Source organism: Mandrillus leucophaeus, unplaced genomic scaffold, assembly GCF_000951045.1.
Source record: "Mandrillus leucophaeus isolate KB7577 unplaced genomic scaffold, Mleu.le_1.0 Scaffold462, whole genome shotgun sequence".
Taxonomy (NCBI): Eukaryota; Metazoa; Chordata; class Mammalia; order Primates; family Cercopithecidae; genus Mandrillus; species Mandrillus leucophaeus.
In genome coordinates this window covers 1108219-1113824 of record NW_012104943.1, presented here as the reverse complement: position 1 = coordinate 1113824, position 5606 = coordinate 1108219, and the positions used below count along the sequence as shown (strand labels likewise).

Below are 5606 nucleotides of genomic sequence, written 5' to 3'. Positions count from 1 at the left end.
CACATTTGAAGTTGAGCCCAATCTCTCTTCCCCACTGCAAGACCCTGTTGCAGTGGTCCCTATGTCTACCTCAATGGTCCTGAATAAAGTCTTCCTTACCATGCTTTAACAAGTGACAAGTGTCATTAAATAATTTTCTTTTCTTTTCTTTTCTTTTTTTTTTAGACAAAGTCTTGCTCTGTCGCTAGGCTGGAGTGCAGGGCACGATCTCAGCTCACTGCAACCTCCGCCTCCTGGGTTCAAGCGATTCTCTGCCTCAGCCTCCCAAGTAGCTGGGATTACAGGCACGTGCCACCACGCCCGGCTAATTTTTTGTATTTTTAGTAGAGACGGGGTTTCACCGTGTTAGCCAGGATGGTCTTGAGCTCCTGACCTTGTGATCCGCCTGCCTCAGCCTCCCAAAGTGCTGGGGTTACAGGCGTGAGCCACCACGCCCAGCCAAATAATTTTTTCTTCAACAAGGTATTATATAATTCTTAAGTGAAAATTGCATTACAATTTACAATGGCAAACATTTTAGCCCTGTAATAGACAGCAAGATAAAAGTAACCCCTGACAGCTCTGAGCTGACCCGGCAGTCACAGCTGGGCCTTGGTGCTCCGTGGAACATAAATACTTCACAGAACACCATCAGACGTGGCCACTCTTTGACCGGATGGATCAAGACAAAAACAAGACTCCTTTGTAATCACGTGGGAATGCTGAAAAAACATAAACATTGTCCAAACCACAAAAATGACCAAACATCCCAGTTAATGAGTTGCTGGTCTTGTCTCCTCTCCTTTTAGGTAAGTTAATGAGTCACTGGTCTTGTCTCCCCTCCTTTTAGGTAAGATTTATTATGATACTTAATCATACAATCGCCCTCCTTTCTGCCAGCACCCAGTCCAGAGTATTGGATTGGATAATCTGCTTCCCTGAACCTTTCCCCAAATTACTTTGGAGTAAGGCATCAGCATAGGAGGCTGTCACATTCGTTCAACCATCACTGTGCTTTTACTGGCCCTTTGCAGGCAAAGAATGAGAATGTGCACAGATGAGAAGTCCAGGATGCACATGACCACTCAATTAACATTTACTACTTTCATATCAACTGTTGCATGCTAGGATGTTAAAAACACTTTTTGAATTAATTACTGCGTTAAATAGATTCACATTTATGTCTACGGTTATGTGAACATCTAGCTGAACACTGTCTTGACTGTCCTGAGTAGAAGCAGAACAGATAAGCTGTAAAGTACGTCAACAACCTTTGCTGCTAAAAAACGAAAGTGCAGTTTCTTTCTCTCGGGCCAGGGGCGGGGCCATAGCTCCTCCTCCAGGAAGCCGCGCGAGCCCAGTCCCACGGCCGCCGCCGTTCGCTCTACGCATGCGCCATTTCCCTAGTGCGCATGCGCTGGGTCCCAGGCCCACGTGCGCCAGCCTGTGGGCTTGGATTGGCTAAGCCTTGAAGTTGCCCAGTCCCGGTGACCGGAAGTTCTCCGTGGACGCTGGGCGGCTGAAAGCTCCGGAACTGCGCCTGCGCTTTTCAGTGAGTCACGCTTCAGGTTTGCCAGGGCCTGTGTCCCGCAGAAAGGCGAGCCCTTGTTCCCAGCGGAAGCCCACCCCGGCTCGCGGCGGCTTTCCGGTGCGCCCTGGGCGGCGTAGGTCCAAAGGTGCTCGCACCCCCGCCCCTTCCTCTCCGACTGCCGAGGTCGCCAGAGTGGGCTGAACCCTCGGGACAGCAGCTGCTTGTGTGCTGGGTGCCGGGCCGTCATCCCAAGATGATTAGCGGCAGGCTTTGCATGTTGCTCGACCCCACCCACCGGAACTCGAACCCGGGTTAGACCGGGCTGTTGGGCTGGTCTCTTCCTCTCGCTGCACCTTTACTAGGGGTCACCATTAAGGGAAAGGGCCCTAGCGCAGTACTGAGTGGCAGTTCAGTAACCGCTACACCACTGTCAACATTTGGCATCATTTCTCTCCATAGAGGGCGGGGCTCTCTGTGAAGCTGGGGAGCTGTAAGTGGGTTAGGGCTAGAAAGTTACACTTTCTCTTTAGGCTTTAAAGAGATCTAAAGATCTGAACAGATCTAGGTTATTACTGACTTTTTACCAACTTCTGGAAACATTGTTTCCAGAACTTTCCTCTCGTTCTTCTCAGGGTTTAGGCCATTTTTGTGCAGATGTGTGCACCTTGCTTACTATAATATTAGCTAATCTTTATAAGTTTTTATATGGATCCAATACCATATTTCGTGCCTACTTTTCCTGGCACTGTATAAACTTTTTGGTATAGGTATGCATCTAAGCATTATCCATATTAGCATCAGTTCTAGAACCGTGGTGTCCAATAATGATAGCCATTATTACATAAGGCTTGAGCACTTGAAATGTGGCTTGTCCGAATTGAGATGTGCTATAAGTGTAAGACAGTGAAGTTTGGGAAATTAGCATGAAAAAGAATGTAAACTATCTCAATTTGTTTATATTAATCACGTGTTGAGATGACTATTCTGGATATACTGGGTTAAATAAAATGTATAATTTCAATTTTTATTTTTTAACATGACTACTGGAAAATTTTAAATCATATTTGTGGTTTACATGTTATATTTATGTTGCACAGCCCTGCTCTAGAAAAGGGTCAACAAACTATGACCTGCAGCCAAATCTAGCCTGCCTGTTTTTGTAAACAAGTGTTACCAGAACAAGATCATGCCTATCCATTTATGTTATTTTCTGTATCTGCTGTTGCTGCTACAAGAGCAACAGAGTTGAGTAGTCCATAGAGATTGTATGGCCTACAAAGCCTAAAATATGTACCTTCTGATCTTTAACAGAAAAAGTGTGCTGACCCCCTGCTCTAGAACAATGCCTGGTTTGGTAGATATTTTTAAGCCTTTTAATTGTAGACTCACATCCTGTTATTCACACTTACTATGTGACAGCCATAGTTCAAAGCACTTTATCAAGACTTTCATTTAATTCTCATTAATCCTAGGATGTTGGATTTCTCCCATTTTGTAGATGAGGAAATTGAGGCACAGAATGGTCAGGAAACTTATCCAACTTGCTCAGCACCCCTCATTTCTAGGAACTGGACCTGCTTGACCTTCTTTATGCAAATGTTTTGACCCCTCAAACCCATTTGATTAGCCCACAGTGGGCACCATGGTTCTGGTGGTGGTGGTTGTTTTGTTTTGTTTTTTTAACAAGATATATTTGAACTAGAATTTTTTGAATTATTTTTTTGAACTAGAATCGAGATGGACTTGGTCTCCTGCGGAAGAAGCCGAGGAGCACTGGGCTTAGGTGCAATGAGTACAAGCAAGCTGGTGTGTAGTGAAAAGAAATGAAGCTCACAAGCAGAGAAGAGAGAGAGCATCCTGGATGCTCATCACTCATTTAACAACAACAAAAATGTGTTAAGTAATAGTAAGCACTGGCTGGGTGTTTGCTAGGTGTGTATAGGTGAATAAAACATGTGGATCTTCTCTTATGGTCTTGTGGGGAAGGCAGTAAAAACGTTTTTTAAATGTGATGGACACCCTGAAAAAAAAGCATGCAAATTATTTACTGTTTTTAGCAGGTTTCCTCACCTGTAAGATGAAAATAAGCCATTATCTGTATTTCAGGAATATTGTGAGGATTGAGATGACAGGAGAGTGTATGTCCCAGAGAGTTGCTCAATAAATATATGTTGCCTTCCACTGTGAAGAGGTAAGTGAGGGGGTGAGTATCAGGGATTGTGTACATTATGACATTTAAAATATTACAGTTGTCATGTGTAATTTGTGGAGAAGGTTGTCAGCTGCATTGTTCACAGTAGGTGTTTCAAATCTTTTCTGACTGAATGAGACTCATCTAGAAAAAGCCAAAGTCAGAGTTGTCTGCATTCAGTCCAGGAGCAGAACCAGAGCTGTCTTTGGGGCTGATGGCAGCCTAACTGGGAGGTCCTGCTGGGGTGTGGAGGAGGGTTGTATGCCTGTGTGTGGTTTAAATCAGAGTCACCCTGGAGAGCTGAGCCAGTGTGCAGGCCCTACCCTCAGAGATCCTAATTCATCCTATCTGGAGTGAGGCCCTGCCATTGTTTGTTTTTGTTTTTTGTTGTTTAATTTCCCCCAGATGATTCTAATGTGCAATCAGGGTTGAGAACCACTAATGGTGGGAGATCAGCCAGGTTCAGGATGCTGCTTGAGCAAAGGCACAGAGCTGTGCCCATCAGTGGTTGAGAGTAGTCAAGAGGGAGGCCTGCTACGGCTCTTTTTGCCACTGGCCAAGAAGCTTTGGCTCCATCATGAAAGCAAGGGGAAACTCTGAAGGGCTTTAAGCAGGAAAATGAGGGAATATCTTGCTGAGATCTGTACTAGAGGATGATCCCTCTAACAAAGTGCCAGACTCACAGTTGGGCCTTGTGAGTGCCAGAAGTAGAGTGAAGGCAGTGAAGAAGCAAATTGTAGTTGTCCAGATGATGGAGAGCCCAGATAGGGTTTGGTACCACCCTGTGTGTGTTTTCTCTAGCAGCCAGTGTCTGTCCATGTTGAAATACCACATGTGTTGTAACTGGCCAGTTTCTTGTCAGTATTCCTTCCACTAGGCTATCAGCTCCTTCAAGGCAGAGACTGTTTAGGCTCAGCATCTAGCACATACTCTCTCCCTAATATATATTTATTGAATGAACTATGTAGAACTAAGCTGGACATATGCCTTACTTTGTCTTTTTATAGCAATTGTCAGAATTTTATATCTCAATGGCTTCCACGTTATACCCTCCTAGGGCAATAAATCCTTTATATCCACATGATGGTCCCACAGAGGACTAGAAAGTTTGACTGGATTTAAATGCTATTAAAAATGTGGAAGGGAATGGAAAACAATATAGTGGGTCCTCAAAAAATTAAAACTAGAATTACCATATAATCCAGCAATTCCATTTTTGAGTATATACTCAGAAGAATTGAAAGCAGGGTCTCAAAGAGAGATTGGTATACCAGTGCTCACAGCAGTGTTATTCACAATAGCCAAAAGCTAGAGGTAACCCAAGTATCCATCGACATTTGAATGGATAAACAAAATGTGTTATATATAGACAATGGAATACTATTCATTCTTAAAAAGGAAGGAAGTTCTGACACACGCTACAACATGGATGAACCTTGAGGACATTATGCTAAGTGAAATAAGCAAGTCACAAAAAGAGAAATACTGTGTGATTCCACTCACATGAAGTACCTAGAGTAGTCTCATCCATAGAGACAGAAAGTCGAGTGGTGATTGCCAGAGACTGGAGGGAGGGAAAAATGAGGAGTTGTTTAATGGGTGCAGAGTTTTCAGTTTGGGAGGATGAAAAGCATGCTGGATGTAAGCATCTTGGTGGCAGGGACTGTGTCTTTTCAAAAATCCATGGGCTCTGTTTTATAGCACTTGATATTAAATAATCATCACTGAACATGCACAGGCTAAGAACACTGAAGTGATTACGGAGAGAATTCTTGCAATCTTCCCAGACACCATCTGACAAGTGACATAAAACATAATGACCTTTTAGTAATTCTACTTCTTTTCTTTTTTTTTTTTTTTTTTTGAGGTGGAGTCTCACTCTGTTGCCCAGGCTGGAGTGCAGTG

At 43.8% G+C, this 5606-nt stretch overlaps 1 protein-coding gene across 1 annotated transcript in view; it reads left to right on the top strand.

The window, feature by feature from the left end:
- Positions 1–1449: 1449 nt before the first annotated feature.
- Positions 1450–5606, top strand: part of TCEANC (transcription elongation factor A (SII) N-terminal and central domain containing) — a 12030-nt gene continuing 7873 nt past the window's right edge. The window contains exons 1-2 of the mRNA XM_011994843.1: positions 1450–1531; positions 3617–3701. The gene's annotated coding sequence lies outside the window, so the exon portion shown is untranslated. The remainder of the gene's footprint in view (positions 1532–3616; positions 3702–5606) is intronic.